Here is an 11,188-nt window from a genome sequence, read left to right on the forward strand (position 1 = left end):
AGGTGGAGCCAGAGAGAGTGTGTGTGTGTGTGTGTGTGTGTGTGTGTGTGTGTGATGTGTGTGTGTGTGTGTGTGTGTGTGTGTGTGTGAGAGAGAGAGAGAGAGAGAGAGAGAGAGAGAGAGGGGAGGGATGACAGGAGATGTAGTTGTTGCAGCGGCAGCAGAGCAGGACTGATCCAAGACAGAAATACAACTCCTCCTCTTCCTCCTTCTTTTTTATTATTATTCCTCCATCTCTCCTCCGTCCGTCCGTCCGTCCTATTTCCACCTGGAACAAAACTAAAAAAACCTGCTTCATCTTCTTCTTCTTGTTCTTCTGCTTCTACTTCCACACCTTCATCATCATCACCTTCATGAGCTGTGGTAAGTAGGATGGAAATTGCTCCAGTTACAAACGCTTACATGCCTCTGCTGCCGCTGAGAATAGAAAAAGGAAAGGGAGCGGAGAAGTCGAGAGGATGATGAGGAGGAGGAAGAGCAGGACGGGATGAAGGGGAGGAGAGAGGGAAGAGTTTGGAGACTAAAGACTAAAAAGATGAAGAAGAACAGTGTTAAAACTTGACATAAAGTGAGGAAGAGGAGGTAGAACGATCAGAAAAGATAGAAGATTGAAGAGAGGGAAAAGTGGAATATCAGAACAACATCAAAGAGTGTCATTTGAGTTTTTGTTAAAAACTTACAAAAAAGCACGGAAACATTTTAAGAAATAATGGAAAGACAGGTAGAAGTGCAGTCGACCGAAATAGCTCATTTGGAGTGTGTGTTCATCTGCATGTGTGTGTGTGTGTGTGTGTGTGTGTTGAAGTTGACGTAATTCGGCAGTATGAATTAGTAATGAAGTTATGTGTGTGTGTGTGTGTGTGTGTGTGTGTGTGTGTGTGTGTGTGTGTGTGTGTGTGTGTGTGTGTATGTGTGTGTGTGTGTGTGTGTGTGTGTGTGTGTGTGTGTGTGCTATTAACAGTGGTTAGCATTCAGAAACACACTTGCACGCCTTGCACACACACATTGCGCTCATTAATATATACAGTACACACCTGCCACTCCTGTTGTCCTACTAACGATATTTTATTTTCTATCTGGATGTTTTTATTCCACTTTAAAGTAATTCAATAGTGATTTGAAGATGGGTTTAGGTGCACAAGTGTCACAGTTTTGGTTTCATGTCGAGTCGTGACGAGTGTCGGACGTCAGCTGGGATCTCTTTTCGTTTCGTTGTCTCTGCACTGTCTGACTTCCTGTCTGTGGCTCTCAGCTCCAAGCCCATTGGTTGCTTTTGAAGATATGTAGCGTTAAGGTCTTTTAAAACACACATATATAGTTTCATGTTTCAAAAAGTCTCCTACATTTCCTATAAAAGTCACTTTAGTTCTTGCAAAAACAGGAAGAATAGTGCTTTTGTTCGGGACTAATTTCAGCGGCGGATGAATCCACATTTGGTGCTCTAGTGAGTATTTATGGCAGCACGATGGTGTTAATGGGATTGTGTGAGAATAAACTACAGTGTGTGGGTGTTCATAATGAGGAACATGTCACAGAGTGCAACAGTGAGACTCATTGCTGTGTTTGTAATAGTTTTTGGACAACAATGGAGCGCTGAGGAAGAAGTATTCAGGATTGTTTTTGATTCGGTTTGTCGAGTTTTTTGTTGGTTTGCCTGCAGGATTACGGAAAAACTACTGGTTTGATTCCCATCCAATGTGTTGTAAGGTGTAGCATGGGCCAAGGAAGAGCCCATACACGTTAGAGGATCTGAATCACAGGGCAGATAGTTCATCTCTTGGTTTGAGTAAAGAAACATGTAGAATATGTGCAGATTTATCCATTAGGAAATGTCTTTGAAATTGCTTTCCAAGGGAGGCAGAATGGAAAGCTTTTCAGTAATGGTTTATGATGCATTCATATCATGTTGCTGTATCATTATTACCAGTTTCTGTCTTGTAAATGGTAAGAAACTTGCGTCCAATGTGGCAAAGAAATTAAGACAGAATGTCCTAAAACGTAACTAACATGAACGCCTCTTGTCACGGACATATTGTTTTACATTCTTTCATTTTTCATCCTTACATACCAACAGTTTTCCAATTACTGAATCGACATAACCATGTTTCCTCTGTTGTATATTTACCATTGGAAACCACTCATTCTTAAACATTGTAACCTTGTGAGTAAGCGCTCTGAAGAGAAGAAGCCCACAAGATGATAAAGTCGAGAATCCGTTTTATTTCCATGTTGCAGGCAGTATTTCAAGCTGCTACTTTAATTCAATATCATAGCAGCTGATTTATCATTTTGAGTGCCCAAAAAGACTCATGTTTTAATCAAGAAGTCAATTAGCTGGAAAAATGCCACCAAAACGACTGTGTTTTTCATGATAGATCAGTGTCATTGCTACCTTTCTGAGCCTGATTCAACTCCACCTTCAGTGTCCTTTCCATTGGAAGTCTTTCAATGTAAAACAGAAGTTAGCATTAGTTCCGTTAGCATTAGCAGCTCATTTATCCTGCTTTTATACTGCTTCAAGAGAGTCAATGGTAGACAGATCTTATCAAAATTGAAAAAACGTCCAACCAATCACTGCGCAAAAAATGCATCGCTACCTGTCGATCTCTAATGTGTGTATATTTGAATCTAGAGCAGATATAGCGGACTCTTCTGGTAAAAGTAGGGACATTTAATTTGTTTTTTACATTGAATGGTGATTACAAAATAACTACAGATCCTAAATAGCATCATAAATTGAGTTTGACTTAGGTATTATATTATATATATTATTATGAAGTAGGTATTATCAATTTAAATATCAGGCTGTAACAGATACCTTCTTTATGGTGTTGCAACCGCTGATCCGATAACGTTTGTTAAACAGATAAAACGCTTTAAGGCAATGAGTAATTATCTCCATTATCTTGTCGGGGGGAGATTTTATTTTTGGTCGTGTGTGTGTTCATGCTGTCTGCAGTTCATCTTGCATACAACTGGAACCATGAGCTTTACTTTGTCTTTGCTCATTTATGACTGTATGATCAAAGGCTTTTTAAGGTTGCATTGATTTTGCAATTGTTGAAAAATCTTTTTTATTGACTGGTTAATACCTTTGTTGACTGTGGATTACTTACTCCTCATGAACATATGCTTCAGTAGCAGTCAGCAGTTCTTAAATCAGCTTCACCCTGGACTTTGTCGTTGCTCAAACGCTGAGAGAAATCTTATGATGAACAGGAGCTTCTGCCGATTGATTTCATACTTGACATGTAACTATGCACTTCAATTTGGCTTGATATACTGGTGCAGTGAGGACGTTTTGTCGGTCGACCCTGAAGGTAGCATCTCCCCGGTTCCCCGGTGGGAATGCAGAAAATAATCTCTGTGGCAAAGAAACGTTTATGATACATACAGGTTTTGTTCGGCAGGATAATCTCCACATATGAACACCACTTTAGGATTTTTAAAGTAAAAAGCTAATGTTAGGCTATTAAGGAACTACAGCACGGTCACATGACTTCACGTCACCACCGCTAAGCTAAAGGTAGCTAATGTTGGGCTATAAAGGAACTACAGCACGGTCACATGACTTCACGTCACCACCGCTAAGCTAAAGGCGGCTAATGTTGGGCTATAAAATAACTACAGCACGGTCACATGACTTCACGTCACCACTGCTAAGCTAAAGGCGGCTAATGTTGGGCTATAAAGGAACTACAGCATGGTCACATGACTTCACGTCACCACCGCTAAGCTAAAGGAGGCTAATGTTAGGCTATAAAGGAACTACAGCACGGTCACATGACTTCACGTCATCACAGCTAAGCTAAAGGTGGCTAATGTAAGCTCACCACTTCAATCTGGCTTTTAATGTGTGATTGTTTTTGTATTATTTGACTTTAACTTTAACTATATATTTATTTGTTGATCCTTCCTTTTCTTTTCTCTTCACTATATCTGTAAAGCGTCTTTGAGCACCTGTAAAAGCGCTAACAAATTAAATCTATTATTATTATTTATTAATGTTGGGCTATAAAGGAACTACAGCACGGTCACATGACTTCACGTCACCACCGCTAAGCTAAAGGCGGCTAATGTTGGGCTATAAAAGAACTACAGCACGGTCACATGACTTCACATCACCACCGCTAAGCTAAAGGCGGCTAATGTTGGGCTATAAAGGAACTACAGCACGGTCACATGACTTCACGTCACCACTGCTAAGCTAAAGGCGGCTAATGTTGGGCTATAAAAGAACTACAGCACGGTCACATGAATTCACGTCACCACCGCTAAGCTAAAGGAGGCTAATGTTGGGCTATAAAGGAACTACAGCACGGTCACATGACTTCACGTCACCACCGCTAAGCTAAAGGTGGCTAATGTTGGGCTATAAAGGAACTACAGCACGGTCACATGACTTCACATCACCACCGCTAAGCTAAAGGCGGCTAATGTTGGGCTATAAAGGAACTACAGCACGGTCACATGACTTCACGTCACCACCGCTAAGCTAAAGGAGGCTAATGTTGTGCTATAAAGGAACGACAGCACGGTCACATGACTTCACGTCACCACCGCTAAGCTAAAGGTGGCTAATGTTGGGATATAAAGGAACTACAGCACGGCCACATGACTTCACGTCACCACCGCTAAGCTAAAGGCGGCTCATGTTGGGCGTGATGATGTTTATGCTACTTTTTCCTACTGTTCCATCTGCTTCTATTGTATTCTACAGTTTCCTGTTTTGATACTGTATTTGAACTAGGTGTGTGTGTGTGTGTGTGGGTGTGTGTGTGTGTGTGTGTGTGTGTGTGTGTGTGTGTGTGTTGTGTGTGTGTGTGTGTGTGTGTGTGTGTGTGTGTGTGTGTGTGTGTGTGTGTGTGTGTGTGTGTGACGTATGTGTGTGTCAGTGTGTTTGCTGCAGAGAAGTGCTGCTCACTGATGGTCGTCTAATGGTTTCACACAAACCCTCGGTCTGACTGGCCATGTGATTCCCCTCATCACTTTGTGTGTGTGTGTGTGTGTGTGTGTGTGTGTGTGTGTGTGTGTGTGTGTGTGTGTGTGTGTGTGTGTGTGTGTGTGTGTGTGTGTGTGTGTGCGCGCAACAGCAGTTTCCACTCCAGCAGGAACACTTTCTTCTTCTCCGTACTTATTACATTCAGCCTGAGTGACGGCACTTTTCCTTTTTTAGATTAAAGGAGCAGTGTTTGCTGTCTTTTGTCAGAAAAATCAGACTCAAGTTTAGTGCCAGGTACGCTTACACATACAAGGAATTAGCGTGTGTGTATGACGGTGCAAACATAAACAACAAGGAAATAAGAAAAAAACCGATTTGGCATCTAAAAAAATAATAAAGACAATTATTGACAGGACATTTAAATACAAAAAAGAAACAGAAAAACTTTTCAGTACAAAAATAAAAACAGGAAGAAAACTACAATATGTTAATGATCAATTCTAACGGAGTGTCACAACAGCATTGAAAGTTGTCCCTCCTCCAATAACTCTCAACGTCACGCTATTTTTGGCACTTTTTTCACCAACGACTGGATATATATAAAGGGATTATTTGATCAATAAAGTCACTTAGTTTTTTAGGAAAATCGTACTCATTCCGCTTTTAAGTTTACCACAATATATAAAGACTACAATTGTTACGATATCAGAGAGGACCCAAACGCAAGACACGGCAGAGTGTTTTCACAAACGGTTTTATTAGTGGACGAGGTGCGGGGAGTAGAATCCGGCTGGAGTGGCGAGGACGAGGCCGTTGTACGTCATTACGCCGAACACGTAAACACTCCTCTAAGTTAGTTTGCCCTGTTCTGCTTGAAAGCAAGAACCTGCCTCCTGCTAACTGTTAAAACAAACGCTTCAACTCGTACCATTTAGAATCTGTGTGTTTGAATATGGATCTTAAAGAGCCTGTGACACGAGTTTCCCCCATCATCCAAACCCATCAATTTGAGTAAATATTGTCCCCTTGAAAACCGTTACTGAACTGATTTTGGATATTTGTACTTTGATAACCATTAATCTGCCCTTCAAATTGACCATTTTCTGGATCTTCTCGGGGATTCTTCAAGTCCCGCCAAATTATGTGTGACCTCATTGCGGGCACAGCGCTCCAGCTGCACCGTTCAGGATCCCAGCATCTGCATGTAAACGCACGATGGCGCACACAGCAGCAAGCTCAGACAGCGATGACAGTTTAATTTTGAACGTGTCTGAGAGCTCGTATGAGGCTGAAGGATCGCTTTATGTTTTATCTGTTAGAAGTTTAGGAATTAGGTGCGTCAATATGGGCGATCATACGGTCATAGCCAGTGGTGGAATGGGACTAAAAATCATCCCGGGACTCTCGACCGGCCCACTTCGGTACCGCTAGTAAGTTGTCAACGGGGGGAGTGGGGGATGTCAGGGGCGGCGGGTGCTGTAGATAGTAAATGTAAATATGTAAATATTTGTGTCACTGCATCCTGGTAAAATACAAATATAATGCAATGTCTGTGTCTTTGACATTAGCGCTGCTAGCCACCTGTGCCCTGTACTACGAAGCCAGTTCAACAGACCCTGGATATGTTTGAGTAACAAACAAACTAACAACAACAAACTAACAAACGAGATCTCGCTAAGCGGTCCTACGACGCTGGTTATCAACTCGGTAAATCAAGCCATGGTTTCTCTCTCCGGCTGAGAGCGCGTTCACGTCTAAGACACGAGTGGATCTGACTTTAATTACATTTGACTCGAGTGTTTCGTCAACATAATGTGTTGCTTAAAATAATACTTTTGCATACAGTATGTGACACTGTAAGTGTTGCACGGCCAGATACGGCTGGAGAAGCTGACTGAGATAAGGAAATATATGATATATTATGATATTATATGATCGATGATCTGATTGATGATGTAATATGAATGATAAGTGCGACACGTCGGCGTCTTCTCTGCATACGGCAGTTTAAACTGTATTTCCTTTACCCTGTAATATGACTTGAGAGATTTAAACTCCGCACACTGAGTTGATCTCTTTTCTATAGACGCCGGAGGCGTAAAAAAAGTTATTTAGCCTTCCCAAACCTGAGCCTCACGCGCCGCCTATGGGGGATGTGCTAGTGACTTATCCGACCGGCCCACTTCGGTACCGGCCCATCGGGATTCGTCCCGATGGCCAGTCCGTGACTGCACCCAGCCCACGTAAACTGTCAACGGGGGGAGCCTCGCTGCGGGGAAACGGTGGACCTAGTGTCCCGATCGGAGTGGGAATAATAATAATAATAATCCGTCCATTTTATCCATTAATTTCCCCAACATTGTGGTGAAAAAAACACACGTTTAATCCATGTTGGTGTACTACAACTACAAAAAGCATCGGTTTGTTTTCTCATCAGGAAATGCAGACCGGCACAAACGATTTTTAATCATCATTCTCACGATCATTTAATGTATCATATGTTCGCCGAATTGACATGAAAGCACTAATAAATGTAGTTTCATCCACTTGAGTTTACAACTACAAAAATAATCGATTTGTTTTTATATCACATCCCACGGGAGGAAATTCAGCAGCTCTCACTACCGATTTTTAATCCTAATGTAATCATCATCTTCACCACGATCATTTATGTTTATGTTCGCCGAATTGACATGAAAGCACTGACAAATATGAATATACTGTAGTCAACTTAATTAAAACGTTATTAACGTGCCTAAACTCAGTAATTCACCATTTCTACGCATGACAACACACTTTGTCCGTGTTTGGCTCTCTCGCCGCACAGTGAAGCGTTCATCACATGATGAATTGGAAATGGGGGACCCTGATGTAAACAAGACGAAAGTCTTTCTCTGGTCTGCATCCCCTTAACAATTGTATGTTTTGAGCTGTACTGTACTGTACCCAATATACAAGCTGTTAATAAACTTTTCAATCAATCAATCAATCGTTCCCGCATTGACGTCACTTCCGGCTTCCCCCAAAACTTCAAAATGAGTCGAAGGAATTTCCCCGCGATGTTCGAAATTATTGATATTTAACGGAACGGTATCGCTTTTTCTTTTTTAAACTGACGGTTCGAGATTACTAGTAGCCCAATATTTCATTGCACAACAGTTGTTGGGATGCTGTCACAGGCTCTTTAAGTTGGCGTGACGTTGAAGCAGCGACCCTGCTGTAGTTCCTTTATAGCATAACGTTAGCATTTTGCTTCTGGGGACTAGATTTACGATTAGAACATTATAAAAGTAGGGTAGACATGTGGAGATTATCCAGCTGAACAAAACGTGACCCGTCTCTTAAATGTGTTTCAACCACAGACCTTATTTCTAGTGATGTTACGTATTGCGCAGAGGCTTCGGAGCGTGTGTCGAGTAATCCCCGAAGCTTTTTGTGAAGCTTGTATCGAGGCTTGTATCGTTTTGGGCCAGTGACGTCATTGATGACAAACGAAGCCTCGCTGCTTGTCAATACCACGTGACTGCTTCAGGAAGCGATTCAGATCGGTTGAACCACAACGCTCATATTACCCATGGATGTATAATAAAAACGATATTACCCCTCCTGTACCCGGGCCCGGTGACGGAATTAAGAGAGCTCAGACCCTCACTTATATAGAGGTTGGAACATGTCATAAGTATAAATAAATAAATGAATAAATACAGGAATAAATAGTATACAGTGTGTTCAGTCAAAATCAGTGTGTGTGCTGTGGCTTAGCTGGAAAGCAGTTGACTCACAACCGCAGGGTCCCTGGTTCAATGACTGAACAAAGAGAAAATGTAGCTAATAAATGTATTCTTTGATATGATTTAGCCTTTCTCAGGCTACAACATGGTTAAGTTTACGAATATTATTAAGGAATACAAATCCCTCTTTGCAATGTTTACCAGCCTCCTTAGGCTTTTCAATCACAATTAAACTGGAATAAATACAATGTTGTTAACATGAAAATATGATTTTATGTTCGTTGTTCGTTATTCTAAGGCTTTACTCAATGGGAACTCGGTATGAGATAGAGCACACTGTTGAGATGTCAAATCTGCCTGTTTTACATACTTTGACCAACAGGGGGTTTGTGTTCAAATGAAGCCCATGATGAAGCCTCATGAGATGAACCCTTTTGCGAACCAATTAGCTGGAAAGCTTCAAAGCTTCATAAGGCTTCATCTCGCCATCACTACTTATTTCCAGCTATTTTCCTAAATCTTATGGAGAAATTGCATTGCTTTTTGACGAAGGAACCGGAAGGAGTTTACTTCCGGGTTTTAGGACGCGGCACTCTTTTGGTTGTACAGCGATCTGGCGTAGAAAGGTTGTGGAGCCTCAGTTGATATGCTGTTGTTAAATGGCTTGATGGGAAGCAGGTGTGCAGTCGGGGAGGAAGCACAGCTGATTGCAGCAGGTGAGTGGGGGTTGAGCCGGGAACCAGGAGGGACAGCCACCACGCCCACACAAACAACACAGGCAGGGGAGAACAAACAAACAAACACAAAGGAGACGGCTGGAGGAGTACGTAAAGTAGTACTCATGATGTAACGTTATATATCAAATATTATTGGATTATAATGATTTATTCATAATGTGTTTAATATTCATAACTTTAATGTTGCAGCTGCTGTACTGTAAGTGGACCCCCCTTTGATTACTTGGAATACTGCTGGGATAATCTATATATTTACATCAGAGTGTATTCGTTTTTAATGTTTTGAATTATTTATATTTATCTGCAATGTAACTAAAGATATCGAATCAATTTAGTGGAGTAAAAAGAGTATTGTTTTTACTTTGAGATGTAGTGAATGAGAAGTATTAAGTAGCTGAAAATGGCCGTAATATGCAGGTGGTTCAACACTGAAATACACAACTTGAATAAATGTAGACAACTGATGACAGGAAATTCAAAATGATAAAAAGAAAGTTAGAGAGAAAATGGAGGTCGAGATAAAGATTTATTTTTAAAGAAACGTTTTCACAATAAAACTGCTTAAAATCTCTTAAAGTTAAAACGTCCTGTTCACTTTCCTATTGATCTGTTATCAGTCAGCTCTGTGTCTTTGATATTAATCTGTGATCACAAACATGTTGTCGGCACGGAGACATGTTGTGGATCTGTTGTTGATCTGTTGTGATCTGTTGTTGATCTGTTATTGATCTGATGCAGCAGGAGTAACATTTGTCACATCAGCAGCGGCTCAGGTTAAATCTTGTTTTCTTTTTTCCCAATATACATCTGTAATTGATCCGTCTGTGTTATATAAACACGTTTAACAGATTTACGTTGTCAGCTAAATATTGTTGGGACGCTCGTTGTGTGTGTGCAGAAAAACACTGAAATGTAATCTATTAGAAAAGTTATATACTGTAATATTCAGATAAATGTCTGAACCAGAGAGGAAACTAAATTTAGACGGACTGGAGGAGATCTGGGTCGAGAGGAACACTCTTCATTAAAACTCATTTATTACAGGGTTGTTTTTTCATTGTTTCATTGAAATACATTACAAATAGATTATTCAATTCAGATAATTATAATATTTTACAAGTCAATATTATAATGCATTATAGATAAATATGAGAAAACAATTATCTTTTCTATGAATTAAAGTCAAAATTATGAGAATTAAATGATTAAAATACTTACAAAAAAGCTATTTTATGATAAAATCTCGAGCTGTGAAAATTATCATTTGTTAAAAAACCCAAATATTATGATAATGACTTGAGTGAATCCACTAAAAAGTCAATATTTTGAGGAAATATAGTGAGAATAAAGTCTAAGTTGTACAAGAAAAAGTAAAAATTCAGATTTTCTTATGACTTTTTAAAATCTCTACCAAAGTGTTTTGGTAGTAAAGATGACATAGGTAAACAATAATACATATAAAATACTTTTCATTTCTAAAATATATTCTTTAAACACTGTTTTCATTTACACCTTTGCATGCAGGAACACAGGTTTGGAGGAGTGTCGCTCTTTTGTGTCTCCTCACACACACAGCTGTATTTACACACCTGTGTTTGAACCTGTCATTCACACAGAGCAGGAACTAGCGCTACGTTAGCTTAGCACAAAGACTGGAAGCGGAGGGAAACTGCAAGCTTTAACAAAAGAGAAAACACGCCTTCCAAAAACAACTTTATTTATGTCGCACCTTTCAGACAAAGTTACAAAAGTGCTATCACATGGAAACAGAACACATT

At 40.3% G+C, this 11,188-nt stretch overlaps 1 protein-coding gene across 2 annotated transcripts in view; it reads left to right on the forward strand.

Annotated features, from left to right (window-relative positions):
- The first annotated feature begins 233 nt into the window (after positions 1–233).
- The window catches only part of kcnd1 (potassium voltage-gated channel, Shal-related subfamily, member 1), a 92,124-nt gene continuing 81,169 nt past the window's right edge, over positions 234–11,188 (forward strand). The window contains exon 1 of one of the 2 annotated variants that reach the window (XM_034232788.1): positions 234–363. The gene's annotated coding sequence lies outside the window, so the exon portion shown is untranslated. Of the gene's footprint in view, positions 364–9,258; positions 9,390–11,188 lie in introns of those variants that run through there. The other variant, XM_034232790.1, reaches the window with a different exon arrangement.

The sequence above is a fragment of the Gymnodraco acuticeps genome, unplaced genomic scaffold (assembly GCF_902827175.1).
Source record: "Gymnodraco acuticeps unplaced genomic scaffold, fGymAcu1.1, whole genome shotgun sequence".
Lineage (NCBI taxonomy): Eukaryota > Metazoa > Chordata > Actinopteri > Perciformes > Bathydraconidae > Gymnodraco > Gymnodraco acuticeps.